The sequence below is a fragment of the Canis aureus genome, chromosome 38 (genome assembly GCF_053574225.1).
Source record: "Canis aureus isolate CA01 chromosome 38, VMU_Caureus_v.1.0, whole genome shotgun sequence".
NCBI classification, from domain to species: domain Eukaryota; kingdom Metazoa; phylum Chordata; class Mammalia; order Carnivora; family Canidae; genus Canis; species Canis aureus.
In genome coordinates, this window is record NC_135648.1 from 9,316,730 (window position 1) to 9,336,666 (window position 19,937).

The 19,937-nt window shown below is 44.4% G+C and overlaps 1 long non-coding RNA gene across 3 annotated transcripts in view; it reads left to right on the forward strand.

Moving 5' to 3' along the window:
• The first annotated feature begins 759 nt into the window (after positions 1–759).
• The window catches only part of LOC144307104 (uncharacterized), a 47,865-nt gene continuing 28,687 nt past the window's right edge, over positions 760–19,937 (forward strand). For 2 of the 3 annotated variants that reach the window (XR_013374065.1, XR_013374066.1), the window contains exons 1-2: positions 760–1,046; positions 7,465–7,684. This is a non-coding gene — a long non-coding RNA (uncharacterized LOC144307104). The remainder of the gene's footprint in view (positions 1,047–7,464; positions 7,685–19,937) is intronic. The other variant, XR_013374067.1, reaches the window with a different exon arrangement.

The window sequence follows — 19,937 nt, forward strand, 5'->3', positions numbered from 1 at the left end:
CTTTGCAGGTGATTCCAATACCCACCAGGAGTGAGATCAGCCCATGGCAGGGCCTGACCTTGAGGCCAAGAAAGAGGTGGGGAGGGAGGGGCACCACCCAGAAACCTCAGGCCAACCCCCTACATACTCTTGGGTTTGGCTCTGGCCCACATTCTCACTCCCGGGACGCCAGGCCGAGGGAGCCACTCCAGCAAGGCTGTTTCACACCTGCCTTCTGACCTCTGGGCCGACCCTCTCTCCTTACTGCAGGAAGTAGGGAAGCGGCCATGGGAGCCAAGGGCTTTGTAACACATCCTCTGCCAGGACTGGGATCTGTTTCCTGAGCAGCTCTTACAATTTGAGTCCTGGTGCTTGACATGCTGGTGCAGGGAGCATGTCTTATTTCCTGCTCTCAATTCCTACTTCTGGGAGTTTTAATGAAGACCTGATCATTCTCTGTGGGCTGAATCTTGGCACAAGACCTTCCTGGAAATATAAAAATGTCACCTGGGCTTGCTTGCACTTAGGTAACTCTTGCTGGAGCAACTTAGTTTGAAAGAAACCAGGAGACCCTTCTAGTCCAAATATTTCAAACCGTTTAATTCTCAAACTTGCACAAACTATTATGGCTCTTTTGCAGTTGATTAAATTTTCTAGGACCACAATTCCTGGAGCTAGTCTTGCTTTATAAAACCTATTTAAGAGTGAGTGTTCATCTAGATTCCAAATTTAGCACTTCGCATTTTCCCTGCATTCTGCTGTTGCCAGGAAATACTGGAAGTTTTACTCGTTGGGTGGACAACTGGAGTTTTCAAATTACGTTGTATGATTTTCTCTGCCTTTCTTATGTAAGGGGAAACATTTTTGCTGTACAAATGTCAGTTCCAAATTTCAAAATCTGAATCCTAGAGGATGGAGTTCGGCTTGTACTCCACTGTGTCCTTCAAGATGACGGCTCGAGGGATGGCAAGGACATGCTGTGGAGGAAGGTGTGGCCAGAAGGTGAACACGTAATCTATAAGGCAGGCTCAAGGACGATTGCGAGGGTAAGAAAAGATGATTAGAAGGTAAACTTTTTCCTTTCCATTTGTAGTATTTGCCCTTAAGGCACCAAAGGGGAGCTCAGAGATAAGCCAGCAAAGTTGCTGGATTAATAGATTTAGAAGACCATGGGCTCTTTGGATGGACACTCTTGACCTCTTTGGAGGTCATTGCCCAGGGAGGCCAAGTGGGTGCCAGAAAGTTTAACAGAAACATTGTTTGAAATCCAAGGAATGTTGGAAAATGGTTTAAATATTTTTTTTGATATTTTTAAATTTTATTTTATTTATGATAGTCACACAGAGAGAGAGAGAGAGAGGCAGAGACACAGGCAGAGGGAGAAGCAGGCTCCATGCACCGGGAGCCTGATGTGGGATTCGATCCTGGGTCTCCAGGATCGTGCCCTGGGCCAAAGGCAGGCGCCAAACCGCTGCGCCACCCAGGGATCCCTTTTTTTGAGATTTTTATTTATTTATTTGACAGAGAGGGAGAGAGGGCATGAGAGAGAGTAAGTGCATGCATGAGCAGGGGGTGGGGTGAGGGTAGAGACAGAAGCAGGCTCCCCACTGAGCAGGGAGCCCAATGCAGGGCTTGATCCCAGGACCCTGAGATCATGACCCGAGCTGAAGGCAGACACTTAACTGACTGAGAAACCCAGGTGCCCTGGGAAATGGTTTAAATCTTCACGGAAATTTCTGTAAGAGTGCAAAAGGAATGGTTACATTGTTTGACATAGCGAAACACCCTCAATTTTTCATTGGTGATTTATCCACCACAACCTTATCCTCAAGGCAGTTTCTAGGGTGACCAGATTAGTTATTGTCCAAATTGGGACATTTTTAAAAGTGAAAGAGGTGCTATTAATACTTACACTGGAGTAATAGGCTTATAGCAGGCCTGTACTCAGCAAATGGGGATGAATTGTCATCCATGGCTCTTCCCACTGCTCCATCTTCTATTTCTCTCAAATTCTGGCATCCTCTGAGCCATCTACCTTCACTGTCCCTCCCAACTAACTAATCTGTGGGATTTCTTTTGTTTTCCAAGAGGAGCCAGAATGTAAATCACTGCTCTGCCCATTACTGGGATCAGCACAACAAAAACCTGGTGACTGTTGCATCCCTTTTGCCCCCATTCCTCTCTCTTATTTATGTTTTAAAAGAAAGCCTTCTGGTTTAGAAGCAGTGACACTCCAGAACATAAGCACACCCAGTGCCCAGATCTTGTTTTCTAAATACTGTTCTCCAATAAAATGAACAAGGCTTCCTTGGAGAAATAGCTGGTTCTAGGATTAGAGCCTGGAAAATACAAGACTTACCTGGAGAATCTTGTTGTGGCAGGAAATAAAGAAGTGCTCAAAACACTAAAGGATAGAGGCTTGTCAGAGGGACATAAACACCAACACGAAAGAGCTCCTGATGGCCAAAGCTGGGACAAGTTGAATAATTAAAAAATACGTATAGTATTGAATTGTAGCCCAGAGTATGAGATAAATATACATGAGCCCATACAGCTAGAGATAATGAGATAAATACATAAATAAATGCTGGGTGATGGGCACTGAGGAGGGCACTTGATGGGATGAGCACTGGGTGTTATTCTATATGTTGGCAAATTGAACACCAATAAAAAGTAAATTTATAAAAATAAATAAATAAATAAATAAATAAATAAATGGAGGAGAGAGAAATCTTCCTTTCAGAAGAATTCCAAAGAATATATGTAGGTGTCCTATCCCCCTGGGAAATGGAGCTTAATCCTCCTGCACCCTTGCACCCCAACCAAGTGTGGGCTGAACTTAGTGACTCATTTACAATGCATAAAATATAGAAAAGGAAAAACAGTAATTTTACTGTAGAGAAACCTTAACCAAAATTATCAAGGTGAACACCCCTGGTGATGTCATGTTGCCGTCATATACCCCCTGAGTAATGACATAGGGACTTTGTTTCTGTGAATTCCCCAAACCCCATAACCCATGTCTAACTAGGATTAAAACATTCAATGATCCTAGACTGAAGTATATTCTAAAAGTTGCCTGACCAGTGCTCCTCAAAACTGTTGAGGTCATGAAAAACATGGAATAACAGAAATGCCCAGAGTGGAGTGGCGTTCAAGATCTTTCTCAGCTTGGCCAAATTCAGACTTTACACAGGCAGTACTTACTCTTGTCCTCAACATCTTTTTTGTTTCAATGTAGTAGAACTTCTTGATGTTCTTTTTTTTTTTTTAAAGATTTTATTTATTTATTCATGAGACACAGAGAGAGTGAGAGGCAGAGACACAGGCAGAGGGAGAAGCAGGCTCCATGCAGGAAGCCCGATGTGGGACTTGATCCTGCGACCCTAGGATGACGCCCTGAGCTGAAGGCAGTGCTAAACCGCTGAGCCACCTGGCTGCCCTCTTTTTTAAAAGTATTTTAAAGTCATCTCTACGCCCAATGTGGGGCTTGAACTTACAACCCTGAGATCCAGAGTCACATGCTCTACCAACTGAGCCAGCCAGATGCCCCAAGTACCTGATGTTCTTGATAAGGAAGGGCCAAGGCTCAATGCTTTTCTCCTATTGGTATTTCCCAAAGTAAGATTTGTGTACCATTGTTGGTATGAGTGATATTCATGGCATATATAGGAATATTTTCATTCTGATAGTTACAAATCAATTATAATGTATAGTAGAAAATGATATCATTAAACCTAGGATTTCATTAATATTATTATTAGCACAAGTTTTGTTAAAACAGTGGATCAGCTTGAAGTCAATATAAAGACAAATATTATACATGCTATTATATAATAATACAATTAAGAGATGGCCAAAACTATGAAGGTGTTCCATGGAACCTGAAGTTTGGGAAACACTGTACTGTGAGTGTGTAATTAAAAAAAAAAGAAGTTTTTACTATGGCAAAATTTCAAGCATACCGGAAGTACCCAGAGGGTACCTATCATTCAGCTTTAATTATGATAGAGCAGATGGCTTAGATCTGCCCTCTGGTCCACCACAATCTGTTCCAGCTTAGTGAACCAGAAGAAGCCATAGGGATTCAGTGCCCAAAGTCCCTGTTTCAAAACAAAGGGCTCTGAAACCCACCAAGGAATTTGCACTTTATCATGGGATGTCAATGGAATTATTTGAATAGAGAAATAGTGCTATGGAAGGGTTGCATTTCAGTTTAGGAAGGATTTATTTGACAAGGTATAAAGTAGTATCGTAAGGCACTATGGCTGGGATGGTTTTTACAAATCTGAAGTTTTATATAATTTTAAAAGCACTGATTATTAAGGACTATATCTTTTTTTTTTCAATTTTATTGTGAAATCATTGACGTACATCACTGTATAAGTTTAAGGCATCCAGCCTGATGGTTTGATTTACGTATCTTGGGAAATGATTATCGCAACAGGTTTAGTTAACATCCATCAGCTCATTTAGGTACAATACAAAGAAAGAGAGAAGAAAATTAAAAAAATTTATTCTCCTTGTGATGAGAACTCTTAGGATTTACTCTCTTAACAGCTTCCCATGTACCAGGAAGCAGCGTTAGTTGCAGTCACCATGTTGTACTTTACACACCTAGTACTTATTTATCTTATAAATGGAAGTTTGTTCCTTTTGATCGCCTTCCTCCAATTCTCCCTCCACCTGCCCCTTCTGGGAAGCACAAGGCTGATTTCTTTTTCTAGGAGTTTTGTCTTATTTTTTTAGATTCCACATGCAAGCGAGGTCATATAGTATTTGTCTTTCTCTGATTTATTTCACTTCGCAAAATGATTTCAAGGTCCATCCACGTTGGGAATGGGAATCCATGCTGCAAATGGTAGGTTTTCCTCATTTTTTATAGCCGAATCATATTCCCTAGTATATATACTCCACACCTTCTTTATCCATTCATCTACCGATGGGCACTTAGTTTGTTCCTATGTCTTAACTGCTGTAAATAATGCTGCTATGAACATGGAGATGCAGATAACTTTTTGAGTTAGTGTTTTAATTTCCTTTGGATTTATTTCCAGAAGGGGATTGCTGGATCATAGGGTAGTTCTGCTTTTAATTTTTTGAAGATCCTCCATCGTGGAAATTTACAATCCAACAAGTTGGATTGCACAACAGTTGTCTAGTGCACAAGGGTTCCCTTTTCTCTGCATCTACGCCAGCACTTGTTATCTCTTGAAGGCCATATGTTGTTGTAATGCAGCCATAGGTCCAATCAGATCTTAGCACGGAAAATGTTCACTTCCTCTCCAGTATGGCAGACACACAGGAAAGAGCACTGGGTGTGGGGCTTCTGGGTGGCTCAATCCGTTAAAGGTCTGCCTTTGGCTTGGGTCATGATCCTGGGTCCTGGGATCGAGACCTGCATCGGGCTCCCTGCTCTGTGGGAAGTCTGCTTCTCCCTCTCTTTCTGCTGCTCCCCACCCTGCTTGTACTCTCCCTCTCTCTAAAAAAAAAAAAAAAAAAAAAATACTGGGTGTGGAGTCTGGCAGCTTCAAGGTTGCGAGTCTGCAGCTCCATAATTTGCTGCTTTCTAGCTATATAACCATGGGGAAGTCAGCTTACCGCTGAGCTTTTCTTTTGTCTAAGCACGGTGTTTCCTATACAGATCTAATAAGATAATAATAGTTGTAATTATGACACCAGTCCAGAGCATCCACTCACTTTAGATACACTGCTCTGGTTATTTGGCATTCCTTTACAATGGCTCCCCCCTCCCCACCCCTCCTCCCCCAACACTTGGCCCTAAGTGAGTGTTTTTACTTGGGTGGGTGAGGAGATAGATACCGACCATTGCAGAGAGGTATTCTAATAGAGGGAAGAATAAATAAATAACAGTAATTTAAAACTTTGGCCTGCAAGCCTCTTGCTCCAAGGGAATCAGCAGGTTACCTCTGTTGCTTCCTGTGATGATGTGGAAATAAATAAATCTTGATTGCGGGAGGGGATGATGTTGGTGAAGTTCCTTCCTTTGGCTGGCAGAAATAAGAAAGTATTGAAATGTATAGCAGCAATTCTCCTGGCATGCTTCTTGCAGAGAAACAGTGGGATCTTGTTGGAAATAGTTACGCCTTTGGAAAGAGAGAATTTCCTCAATTAGAGGATATAAAACAGTAATGAGAATAAGCATTTGGTAAATTCAGGAAATCGATTTCAGCTTGGAAATCCCAAAAGGGAGTATGGTTTGTGGTGATAGGGAGCAATTTTGCAGGGCTGACCCTTGGTGAAAGGGAACTTCTGATTTGAAGTTTTAAAGCTCCAAAGGACTAATGCAAAGTGGAGAAGAGAAAATGACATCCATGGGGATGCCCACTAAGACATTTGCATGCTGTAAAGCAATTGCCTGCTGGCCTAGGGGGTTTGAAGTTTCGGGCCTGCATCCTTTTTTCATTTCCACCACCGAGTACAATTATTCCCTGAATCCATTCCTATGAAATGTAATAAAATAAATATAGGCCAGATTGAACTTCCTCGATCAAATCTTCATAATATTTTAGAGGAGGAGATGCTATAGTTAGCATAGTTAGCAAGTAATTAAAAACATTTTATTTTTCACCACATAGAAAACAGCACAGAAAGGATTTGCCAAGATCTTAGCTCAGTAAAGAGTTCTCCTTCCTGGTTATGTTCTGGTGCCTCCAGGAGGCTCACGTACAACACTTGGTTGGAATATTCTCAACATGAGCAACATTGGTAGAGTGACCGGTTGGCCTGATTCGTCAGAGATTGTCTTAATTTTAAGCCTGGCAGATCAAATCCGTTTTGCAGGTTCTAGAAGCCATGGAGCTAAGTGAAGTGGGACAAAGAATGGGAATTTGACCTGATAGATTTGGAAAAGCATAGCTTGTTGGGACTCCATGCTTGTGCAGGCGTGTTCCAATCTGTAGCACCCTCTTCAAATCCCTATTCCTGCTGCTCTCTCTCTGAGCACCTGCAGGTCTCCCCAGCACGTCCTGATCTTGCAGCAACTCCCCATGAACTTCGGTTTAAGTAAATTGAAGCTCCCTCTCATGTGGTTCACCACCCCCTTCCTCTACCCAGGCTGCCTCCTCGCTGGTTCCCATTGCTTCTGGTCTTAAACTGGACTCTCCGGGAGACCAAATGACTGGTGGTTCTGGGCACACAGCCTGACATTAGGCTCAGGCCCTGCCTCCTGCTGCAAGCGCCCTTCTGTCATCCCTTCCTTCCAAGTGTGACAGGTTAATTTCCCTCCATCCTTCAAGACAAAGCTGTCATTCTGCAGGAAGACGTTCCCTGCCTGTTTGGCTAGCCTCTTACACTCTCGTATGATCTTAGACATCCTGCAGTGATTATTTTTACTGTTTTAAATTATTAAATTTAAATGAAATTATCTGTTTATTTTCATCCCCCTCATCCTTCACCTGCTGAAGTTAGATTGTAAGCTCTTTGAGGGCAGGAACTGCACCTTATTCATATTTTTTATTCCAGGGTCTTGACTATGGAAGTAATTTTTGATGGATTTTTGAAGCCAAGTTGGATCTTGTCCTCGAGTGGCTCCTGGTCTAGGGAGGAGACAAGGAGCAGGACAACAGTGACAATACAGGATCATGGTGACATGTGCATGGGGGTGTGTTGGAACATAGAAACTGCGCCCTCCTCAGTGAAGCTGATGTCTACCTTGATACATTGATATATGGCCAGATTTTAGGTGAGATTTTTATTATTGCTATCATTGGATTATTTTGTTTTGCTTTGGTTTTATTTATCTTTCTCCCCCCCCCCTTTTTTTTTTAAGAATTGTTTATTCAAGAGAGAGAAAGGGGAGAGGGAAGTTGGAGAGGGAGTTGTAAGCAGACTCTGTGCTGAGCATGGAGCCCAATGCAGGGCTTGATCTTATCACTGAGACAATGACCTGAGCAGAAACAAGAGTCAGACACTCAACCAACTGAGCCATCCAGGTGCCCCTGTCTTTTCCTTTCTTTATGCTTTCTTCTCTCTAATTTCCTATAAAGCTTTGAAATAAAAAGCTTCACTTATTGATGGCTTGTCAGTTATAAAATAAGAGTGAGTTTGTAGCTGATGACTGAAGCTCCTTCTAGACACAACTTTGACAACTTTGTGACTCTCCAACGGCTGGAAAATGAGGAGACCCGTGGATCCAGGAGGCCTGTGTGAGGGAATATTAAAATAGGACTCTTTGTGTGTCTAGTTTAACTGATGCCCAGAACTGAGAATGGTTTCACAGGTGGTACAGCACCTACAGGGTACGTGTGACAGACTTTCAACATGATTCCATTACCTTTCACTCATCACCCACCTCAAGGTTATAAAAGATGTTGGAGGTTATTCATAGAGAGACTGGAGGGCACGGATTCCTCTGGTGAGGGTTGTAGCCTGTCCTTACTCCTTCTCAGGGGCATGAGTAGAGAGTCCCCACAACTTAAGCCATGCACAGGGCCTCAAAAGGTTGAGTCAATGTGCTCAGGAGCTTGGAAAAATGTAGGGTCTGCTGTTTGATGCCTTCCTATGTAAAATATAGTGTATTAATAGAAAATGTGAGGTATAGTAAGGCCAACAGATCAGGAGACTCCTATCATTGAAAAGATAGGTTGTTGGGACACCTGAGTAGCTCAGCGGTTAAGTGTCTGCCTTTGGCTCAGGCCGTGATCCTGGGGTTACGGGATCGAGTCCCACATCGGGCTCCCTGCATGGAGCCTGCTTCTCCCTCTGCCTATGTCTCTGCCTCTCTCTCTCTCTCTCTCTCTCTCTCTCTGTGCCTCTCATGAATAAATAAATAAAATCATAAAATAAAATTAAAAACAAAAAAAGAAAAGATAGGTTGTTATAGTTCCTGAGAATGGGGCATGGCACCCCTTGGGGGTGGGTGTCCACTGGGAGGCACCAGGACAGTCAGCAGGCGGAGGGACAAACTGTGAGTAAGAGGCTTTATTATGGTTTATGTAGGAAGGAATGGTGACACAGTAAGCAGACATAGAATTAGCCAGGGTGAACAATTGTCGTGGGCTCTGGTCCTAGGGGCTCTCCCTACTTGATTGGTACCTGGTTCTGGGGTGATTGGTGCAGGTAAATAGTGGTGTGGAGGGTAAGAGCCTGATAGAGGAGGTGTGTGGGGATGTGGGCTCTAGATTGGTTGGTTTTATATGTGACAGGTGCCCTCGCGGGTAAATTGTTTATGGTCTCTAGGAACTGGCTACCCCTTGGAGGCCCAGTCTCTCAGGGTCAGGAAGTCCTCGATGTCCCAGCATCAGACAGTAGAAAATGAAAGGGATGGTTACTAACCCTGCTGGGGAAGTCTGAAGTCACCAGGTGCAGGCTGAATCCGTACCTGTGTGGAGGGAGACAGATATGCTGGGAATAGCTTGTTTACTCAAACGCTGGGAAAATGGGCAGGTTTCCTGGGGCCCAGTGTGGAGCCAATCAATGCAAGCAACTTTTTTTACAGGTATCCTTCCCGGGAGAGCCTCCTGCAGAGACACAGGAACTGCACAGAGGGGTTGGTAGTTAGCAACCCCAGGCCCCCCATGCCCGTGAAAGTGTCCTAGGGGGACAGCAGGAGGAAAAGCATGGCCCTTGCTAAGGAGAGGCCTTTAAAGAGCCCATAAAGGGAGCCTGGGTAGCGGAGTCGGTTGAGGGTCTGACTCTTGGTTTTGGCTCAGGTCATGATCTCAGGGTCATGAGATCTAGCTCTCCCCCCTCCCACCTCCCTGTTGGGCTCTGTGCTCAGGGTGGAATGTGCCCATGTGCTTGCTTGTACTCTGTCTCTCTCAATTAAATAAATAAAATCTTAAAAAAAAAAGAACATACAAAAATCTATGAAAAAGAGAGTATGCTGGGTGCCAAATATATAACTGTGCCTGTCAAATGTGACTTTTTTGTACTCTTCCTCTTATCGCTTCTTCCTAGGCCTGATACTAGAGGAACAGCAGGTACCAGATGGCGGAGGAGGTAGATTAACAATGGGAAGTGTCTCCTCCTCCCCAATGGCCTCTGGGATTGGGCCCGAGCTGGGGGGGTCATGAGGGAGGAGGACAAATTTCCCACTGTACAGGAATTTGGATGTAATATTCATCTGGACTGGTGTTGGGTGCTTATCAGTTGCATGTTATATTCCCTAAGAGTGCTTGGGAAAGCTGTGGGATCTCCCCAGGGTGTCATCTGGGGTGAGAGAGAGGACTTGGTTATGGGGCTGGTTTGTGGAAGCAATAGGGGAGCAGATAAAGCCCTGCTTTGGTGACGCCCCATTGTGTGCCAACTTATTCGATAAACCTGTCATATGAGCGGTCAGTGTGACAAAGTGTTTTTCAAGCCCCCTGTGCCCGGAGCAGCATCCCTGGAACTTAGGGGATGATAACTAAGCAGACAGGACATCTGTCCTTAAAGTGCTAATGGTTTAGTGGGAGGGAGAAACAGGCCAGTCCACTGTGGCCGCCTGCCTCTTCCAGGTCTCCCCGTGGCTGGCTGGTTTCTCCCCCACTTCAGGCCCCCTTGTCCTGCCGTGAGACTTAGGAGCTCAGAGGTGTTGATCACCTGCCCGAAGACCCTGGCACGGTCTGCAGCCTGCAGACGCTCACTGGGCTCTGGGTACTGGTGCCCGGTGGCTGGACTTCTGGCAAGACATGCGAAACATGGTGATCCTGGGTCAGTTACCCCACCGTCGAGCCTATCTTCCCAATCACTGCTTGGAGATAAGTAACTCTGTGCCTTGAACTTGTTGTAAAATGAAATGCAACGTTGGTTACGTGTTTGCCAGAGTGCCTTCAGACTGGCGGCCTTCCTACCCAGGAGTACTGTTATTAGCATCCGTGTCAACCTCCCCTCCTCCCCTCTCTGGCCTTCTCCCTCCAGTGGTTGGTTGGTTTGAAACCAACTGGATAAGTTTCAAATGGCTACAGTCTGAAGACTATCTTTATGGTTAGATGCTTCTATGGGGAAAGAAATGGAGAATTTTTTTTTTTTTTTAAAGAAACTAAGGAGTAGTGCATGACATCATTCTTAATAAAACAGAGTTAAGGAGTCCAACTGGAAAGGTTGATGACTTTGTAGTAACTTTTTTTGTGTGAGTGTACCAGTGAGATTAGGTGTGTCAGACACATTTATATTTTGCAGAAGGGAGTGATTTAATTTTCCTTTGTCTATGCTGTCCATGAAGCCAATTATACCTGGGATTTATAACAACTGATTAGTTTAGTGAAACAGGAAGGCACTTGAAAAAATTAAAAAGAAGAATATGGTTGTCATTCCCTCATCAGGTGATCTCCAACTGCCCTTTGCCTTCCTGGTGTATGAGAACTGGTTTTCCCAGAGGGAAGTCTGAGGTGTTTGATGCTGTTGCCTCGTTTTCTAGTGCGATTAATCAACAGCTTGTCTCCAACAGACTGTTTGGGTCTTTAGGATGAGAATTATCTCCTTTACTTTTTTTTGTGTGTTAAATCACTTAATAATTATTCATTTTCTTTGTCTTGCAAGTTGACTCTTGAATCATCACAAATCGATTAAAATAAGTTCGTGGCACTTTTAATGTTAATCCTTTTTCCACATAATTCTTTGAACATAACTACTTGAAAATTGGCCATCTCTGTATTTATTAACCAGAACAGTTCATTTTCAAATCCTGCCATGTAACAGGGAGTTCCCCGCGTTCTTTTTATTGTTATGGCCCATATGAGACCTGATGAGTAAATGAGATCTATCCTCAGACACATCTTAGCATTTGGATTCACACAGATTCTGAAATTCAGAATTGATAATTAATTTTAAAGTCTGATGTGGAAATATGTGCCCACTGAGAATTCTCCTGAGCTTGTTTATGGAAAATAAATATTAATTTTGTTAAACTGTATGCATTTGCATTTATTTTTCCCAAATCCATTAGCTTGCTCAACAAAAGGCAAATAGAAGCAAATGCTCCTAGATTAGCAACTTTTTAAAAAATTTCTCTCAGGGATATTTTTAATAGAAATGTGTGTGTGTTTGATAAATATATATAAATTTGGGGGTGGTGGTATCAGCTTACCCTGTCCGTTGAAATGAGAGCTCCTATTTAAACATACTCTTTCTGGTTCATTTTCATTACATTGTCTGAGTAGGTGACCAATTTGATGGGGCAGTTCGTCACACACACACAAGACACAATGTAAGGCCAAGGCCTGACTGATTGGGCTGGTAGAGATAAAACAAACCACCTTCAGATTCAGACCATTTATTACGTATACAACAGAAGAAACAATAGGTATGCAGCTCCCTGTGATCCTTATCTTTCACACCGGAAAGTACGACCCAGACAAAGGGGCTGGATCTTTGCAACCTGACTTATGGATTCCCCACTACCGAAGAGCCAATCCTAAACTGCAGCTACATAGATTTATATTCTGCATTTCTGCTGTGAGGGAGGCATGCCAAAGACTCCATATTGTATCAGAACCTGGGAGGCGGTGATGAGCTGTCTCATGACAGCCTCTCAGGGGAGGCAGGGAGGTGAGCAGGCTATGGCCTCCCAGCAGCTCCCCATGGGCCTCCCATGCTCTTGTGTTCTGGGAAAAGCATGAGCCATTTTGGGATGCCTCAGATGATCTGTGCTTCAAGCTTTTGCCTGCACGGCCTAGGGGATATGTGGAAGGTTGCCAGGGCGCCGTGGTGAAACTGCTCCCCTACACCATCTTTTTGAGAAATGCCCCCTGCAACGGGCAAGTGAGAAAGAGTGTAGCAGCCTTTTTGGTTTCATTCTGAGGCTGTGGCTTGTCCTGCTGGTCCAGTTTTCTCAGAGCTGCTTGGAATCCGTAGTGAAGTTTTCTATGGACAGATCTCAGTTACTGGCTGGGAGACCAGAGGTCTGTGATGCTTGACCTCAAGAGGGTGCCCAGTTGATTAAGAAAGTAGAGGATTGGTGATCCCTGGATGGCTCAGCAGTTTAGTGCCTGCCTTCAGCCCAAGGCATGGTCCTGGAGTCCTGGGATGGAGTCCCACATCCGGCTCCCTGCATAGAGCCTGCCTCTCTCTCTGCCTGTGTCTCTCATGAATAAATAAATAAAATCTTAAAAAAAAAAAAAAAAAGAAAGTAGAGGATTTTCCCACTGATTGGCTTCAGATTTTGCTGTACTGGGCTTTACTTGGTAAACACACCTGGTGGTGGACAGCTTAGACTCTGCAGTTGGAAGACTCTGACACTTACCAGCAGGATGAACTTGAGCAAGCTGTCTGGACCCTGTAGGTCTCCATTTCCTCAGCTATTGAATGGGGACAATAGCATGAGAAGCTTGTACGAAGTCATATGAGTAACACACTTAGAATGGTGTCTGACCCATGGTAGTACCCAATCAAAGTAACCCTAGATATTTTCGAGAACATATTATAGTATTGTGTTCTCTACTGAGCACTCGGGGTAGGGGAGGAAGACAAGGGAAGAAAAACCCTAAGCTTTGTTAATTTACCACAGAGTTGAATTAACTGAGTTTGGACCAATAGTCATAGAGCTGCCAGTCAATGAACATTGACAATGGTTATGGAATGGTCTTTGTAAAGGAGAGATCGGTGGTCACAGGAGTCATCTTTTGGTTGGATTATATTTAATTACGTCTCTGAATTGGCCCGGTGACGTGGCCACAGGTGGAGAGCAGGAGGTCCTTCATCAAAATCATTGTGCATAATGGTCTTGGCCAGGGACTGCCTACACACCTCGCTTGGCCTTTCATCGTCCAGCCTGGGGGATGCCTGAACAACCTATTTGATCATTTTGACTGAAATGACTGGTCATTTCACATCCTTTGCTGAGGACATTAAACACAGGTGTGCAGGGATAGAAGGTGAAGGCTCAGTCACTTTCCAATTAGGAGCCCGTCGGTTCCCTGAAACCCAATCACATGGAGTGAACCAGACGCCCCTGTCTGGAGTTCTGTATTCAACCTAGGATCCAACTCTCAGTGGAAAATTAAAAACAAAGTCATTATTATATATTAGATTTATTAAAAATGCAACTATTACCAAGAGCCCGTGGGCATGTGTGGAAAATGCTGTAATTAAATTAAATTAAATTAAATCCAGCAGCTAGAAGTAACATTTTCCACTAAGGAGGAGGAGGAGAAAGAAAAAAAAAAATAAGCCCATAAGAGAATTCCAGACCAGAAAAGTGCAAGAAGTGGCCAGGATTCTTCCTGGAGAAGGAAGATGTTGTAACTGTTAGTATTATTATTATTGCTGCCCTGAGATAATGGAAAAGTAATATGTAAATTTGGAACCAGATTGGAACTTTCCAGGCATTGGGAAATGATGTTTGTTTGGAAGAAGGTGAGTAACATTAAAGCCAGAAGTGGAATAGCTACTATTATAGAGAGAAAGTTTATTTGTAGTGATTATCTCGAGTAATTATTCAAATAGTGACTCTCGGATCAGTGGGAAAGTAGTACTCTTTCCATGCTGCCAAGGTCAGGGGGGGCAAAGTTGCTGGCAGACTCAACTGTCATGCTTCATTTCTGGAAGAATTAGAGTAGTGCTAAGATGAGAGCTGATGGGTACGACTGGAGCTTTAGTTCCTTTCTTTAAGAAAGCCTATGCTTCTGGTTTTCATCTGCATGTGGTAGGAGAGAAAAGCAGGCAGAGAGTCAGTGGGATGAACCATGTACCTACATTCTATTTCTCCTTTTTTTGAGATTCATTGCTATAACAGGGTTGGATGCCCCCCCCCCCCAAAGACCCCGAGGTGTGTTCCCAGATCCCTTAGGACTAGAAGCCCAGAAAGGGGCAGAAGGCTCTCCCAGTTAGTGGAGTAGCTGGACCTGAATCCGAGTGGCCTGATTTGCTGGCTTCTTCAGCAACATCAGCATTGGCCACAACTGCACTGCTTTTTCTGAAATCGGGACGGTTCTGGGGGTATTTTTAACAAATGAAGTGGTCCAGGCAGCCTGAGGATGAGGTCAGAGTAAGGCCAGTTACTTCAAGGGTGGTGACTCCCTAAAATGCATAGCCCGAGGAATCCCCAGGCAGCAGCAACGGAATGGATCACTGGTCTTGAGGCCGATGGTTACGGGCCATCTGGCTACCAGAAATGTTCCACTGGTTTTGTATCAGAATCTGTTTTTTTTGTCCCATATTGGAGAAATTTGTTATCCTCCTGAATTCCACCCAGGATGTGTCTTGGCTCTCAACTGGCCCGTGCTGAGTTGGTTGAGCTGATTGATCAATTTTGAACATCAAAAAAAAAAAAAAAAAAAAATTTTGAACATCAGATTTGATTGATTTGTACTTGGCCAAATAATCTAACTTGCGTCGGTCAAAATGGTGGAACCAGTTGCTGGACGGTAACTGCATCCAGATCGTTACCAGGCCACTCAGGGATGGTGATTGAAAGCTCTGAAGCCCAGAAAGGATCCTATTCTCTCAACCTAGCATTCGTGGGGCATTCTGCACGAGGACTCACAGATTCACTTTACTCAGGGGAGAAACCCATGAGGACTTGTAATGATTTTTGGATGTTTTTTTATGGCGACCTCACTAACTGCAGTACTAAGGCTCTTGGGGACAGGGGAGGTGGTGAATTCCGCATCCCAGATGGGCAGCCCTGTAGGCAGTGAGGCTCTTTGGCTCTGCAGTGGGGCTGCACCTGTCTCTGGCTGTGAATGAAGACTTCCTCAGTTTATGTAAAAGGGGCTCCCTTGTCCCCTACAACCCTCTGTGGGAAGATTGGGAGGAATCAGGGGCTCATTTAACATAATGTAATTTAAAAGAACACACTGCTTCGTTTACATCCAGAGAACTCAAGTGCCAAATGCCGTGCTTTGAGTTGCTCTGTTTTTACTCCTGTTTTCACTTGTTATTGTAGGGGTGAGGTCCTTTGGCTGGTCACCTTGATCCAAGCCCCGGTTGCACAGCAAGTTTGTCATTTTTTTTCTCTAATCCTTCCAAAGTGGCAGAAGTCATGTTGGAGTGTAAAGGGAATCATACTTACAGTTCATTTTTATCTACCGGGGTCAGATCTGCAAAAGCCAACAAGCCGTTCGACCTGCCATACAGCACAGGGAAAAAAATCAGTTTTAATTCTATGGCAATCCGCATCATTTGCCAGTTGAGACTCGATAATTTCAGAGGATGTCCAGAAGTTTCTTTGTAGTATGTCCCTCCGTAGGATGTTTCTCTCCACAAAAAAAAAAAAAAAAAAAAAAAAAGAGGAAAGTTTAGAAGATAATATCATGAAAAAGAAATCACATTTCTTCACATTTCTTTAAAACAGTTTTCTAAAAAAAAAAAAAAACAGTTTTCTACCTCTACCTCTATTTCTTTTTTTTTTTTTAAATATTTTTATTTATTTATTCATGAGAGACACAGAGAGAGAGGCAGAGACACAGGCAGAGGGAGAAGCAGACTCCAAGCAGGGAGCCCGACATGGGACTCGATCCTGGGACTCCGGGATCACGCCCTGAGCCAAAGGCAGATGCTTAACTGCTGAGCCACCCAGGCGTCCTTCCACCTCTATTTCTAATGCCAATGCTAGAAATCATGAGGAAGAAATCCAAGCATGGCTTGATGGCTATGTGTGTTGGATTTGCTCCACCACGTTCTCCTGAAGTCAACTGAGGGAAGCAAACTGGGGAGACAGACAAGGAAGTGTAGAGCAGAAAAGGGATGTTAGAGAATTCTATGCTATTTCTAAGATTGTGTACAATTTACAAAAGACACCTGACACCTGAAGTCTTTTGGAGTGCGTGTCTCCATTTCCACTGCTGCACGTGTGGGTGAGTTCGGGGGTGGTTGTGAGTGCACAGCTTGAACACGGCAGGGTGGCCGAGCACTTGCAAGGCTCAGCATGCCAGCTGCCTGCCCAGCTGGGTCGGAGGAGGGAGTTGGGGGGGTGCAATGTGGTTTGGGAGAATCACTGTGGGGCATGGAATGATGACATGAATAGTGAATAAGGAGTCCGAATATCCTTTGAGAGAGACGCTGATTCCACGTGAAGGGCTAGATGCAACAATGGGAAAAATATTGTTGCTAATTCATTGGCTTTGTTGTCATTTCTGCACATCCAATTTCTGTAGATATTATGAACCCATCTTTATCCCAAATATGATTTATGCGGAATGGTTGCAAGAGTGGAAAGCAGGGCTGATGTATGCAAGTGGGAGTTTAGTCTAGGATATTTATGTATAGTCCCTATGTATTAGGCCATTTGTCAATAGGTGTGAACATAGCTTTGAACAAGACTTCTTGTTTTCTTAGTTCTGTTAAAGAGAGACAGCGTATGGATAAGAGTGTGGACTTGAATCAGCAGATCTGGATTTTTTTTAAAAATTTATTTATTCATGAGAGACACAGGCAGAGGGAGAAGCAGGCTCCATGCAGGAAGCCCGATGTAGGACTTGATCCCGGGACTTCAGGATCATGCCCTGAGCCAAAGGCAGATGCTCAACTGCTGAGCCACCCAGGTGCCCCTCCTCCTCTGGAGACTTTTAGAATGAATCTGCTTCCAAGTTCATTCAGGTTGCTGCCCAATTTGGTTCTTTGTGGCCATAGGACTGAGGTCCCCCCATCCCAATTTCTGGTGGTTCACTGTGCTCTTAGAGGCTGCTGGCATGCCTCCTCATGCTTTTCATATGGCTCGGGGGTGGGTGGAGTCCTCCTCACCTTTTAAAATCTCCCTGACTTCTCCTACTGCTGCCTCTTGGCCAAGGACATCCCTTTGCTTTTAAGGGCTCATGCAATTAGATTGGGCCCACCTGGATGATTCAGAATAACTTCTCTCTCTTAAGGTCTGTAAACTTAACTATCTCTGCAATGTCTGCTGTATTGCGTAATGTAACATATTCACAGGATCCAGGGAGTGGGGTACGGGCAACTTTGGGGGTTGGTATCATTCAGCCTACCACAGTTGATTTGGAAATTACCTTCTCTTTCAAGAAGAGCTTTCATTGTTGTCAGATTGTTCATGGGTTTCAAGTACGTAGAGTTTAAATTAAAATTATAGAATTTTAGAGGTAGACAGCTTCTTAAGATTCCTAAAGTTCAAAGTCCCCATTTCACAGATGAGGAAACCAAATGGAGGTTGGTGGGAGGGTCAAGGCTGCATCTCGTGTTTCTTGATTTCTGGTTCTTCTTCGTGGCTCGGGACGGATTATGTCCTTGGGATGGTGGGCCTTTAGGAAGAAACAAAGGAGAAGCACTAGCCATGGGCAGGCCAGGCTTTTTGTCCACACCGCCCCCCCCCCCCAAATACCTGACTTTTAGAAAGTGTTTCTAAGTGAGACAGTTATTTAAGTGTTATTTTATACCATTCCAGAATGGTGGACATTTTTGAGACTTTTTGGACAAATCTCACTTCTTATAAATACCAGGGATATTTAACACACTTCTCTCATTCAGATGTTTTATTTTATTTTTTTTTTATTTTTATTTTTTTTTCATTCAGATGTTTTAGATGAAAAGAAGAGAGTATTTTGTTTTTTCTTCCTAGTATAGTGTAAATATCTTTGTATCTGAGCTTAATGAACCTGAGAGAAGGAGGAAGAATAGGATGTAAGAGGATGAAAAGAGAACCTGAAACAATCAATTCCAGGAGATTTTTTTTTTTTTTTTTTTTTTAGATTCATGAGAGACACAGAGAGAAAGAGAGAGGCAGAGACACAGGCAGAGGGAGAAGCAGGCTCCATGCAGGGAGCCCGATGTGGGACTCGATCCCAGGACCCCAGAATCACGCCCTGGGCTGAAGGCAGATGCTCAACCACTGAGCCACCCAGGCGTCCCTTCCAGGGGATTCTTCAATAAACTTCTCACTGTCCTGCCTGTGACATCTCAGGCTGAGAGAACACACAAGACCAGCGGTGGTTTATTTTTGTCACCATCAGTGGGAGTTGGAAAGGGGTCCTATTATCTATCTATCTATCTATCATCATCATCATCATCATCATCTATCAATCACCTACCCATCTATCTACCCACCTATCTATCCATCTGTTATCTATAAATCATTTGCCTATTTATCCATCCATCCATTAATTATTCTTTCGATCCCACTTCATTCAGTCTACACTTATGGAGGGCCTGCCCGTTCCCTGCCTGGTGCTGTGCTAGGGGCTGGGATACACCAACGAGTGAGACATGGCCTCTGTCTTTACCGAGCACACAGTTCAGTCAGGGAGACAGATGCAGAAACAGATGCTGTCCCAGAAGTGTGACTAAAACCCCAGTCTGATAGAAAGAAGCTCAGAGACTCCTACCCTTTTTGTTTTTTAAGATTTTATTTATTTATTCATGAAGGACACACACACACACACACACACACACAGGCACAGGCACAGGCAGAGGCACAGGGAGCCTGATGTGGGACTCGATCCCAGGACCCTGGGATCACGACCTGAGCCGAAGGCAGACGCTCAACCACGGAGCCACCAGGTGCCCCCAAGACTCCTGCTTTTTAAGAAGAGGCGGAGGGAAGCAGACAGATACCTCCCTCCACGACCTAGTAGGTGCTGATAGAAATTTGCAGCCACCACAGGATGAAAGGGTAGGAAGGGGGGGATCTGATCTGTCATTTTATATAAGGTGCCCAGAGACAGGGGAGTTTTTATGATTAGCCTTGTGGGGGCTGCGGTGTTCATGGTAAGAGGGGCTGGCTGCCCCCCCAGAGGGAGCACAGGGGTGCTTTTCCTTCCCTCACATCAAATGAAGGGACCCCTCAGACGGTCATTTGGGAAGCTGGGGTGTGCGGCTGTGGGGCAGGGAGATGGGCATCTCGTGCCCTGGGCATCAGACTTGCTGATGGGCCCCTGAGAAAGGGGGAAGAGGCAGGGGAGCCCGCAGGGCTGAGAAGCGGGGGCAGCAGGGCCGCGGCCTGCCAGACTCGTCCTGGCTCGGGAGGGGCCTTGATCTCTAGGGGGTTGGCTGTTATGAGGGAGGGGGTTGGCTTTGAGCCCTTTGTTGAGACTCCGTGTAAGTAGGCTACCCCACAATGCGGGGGCCTC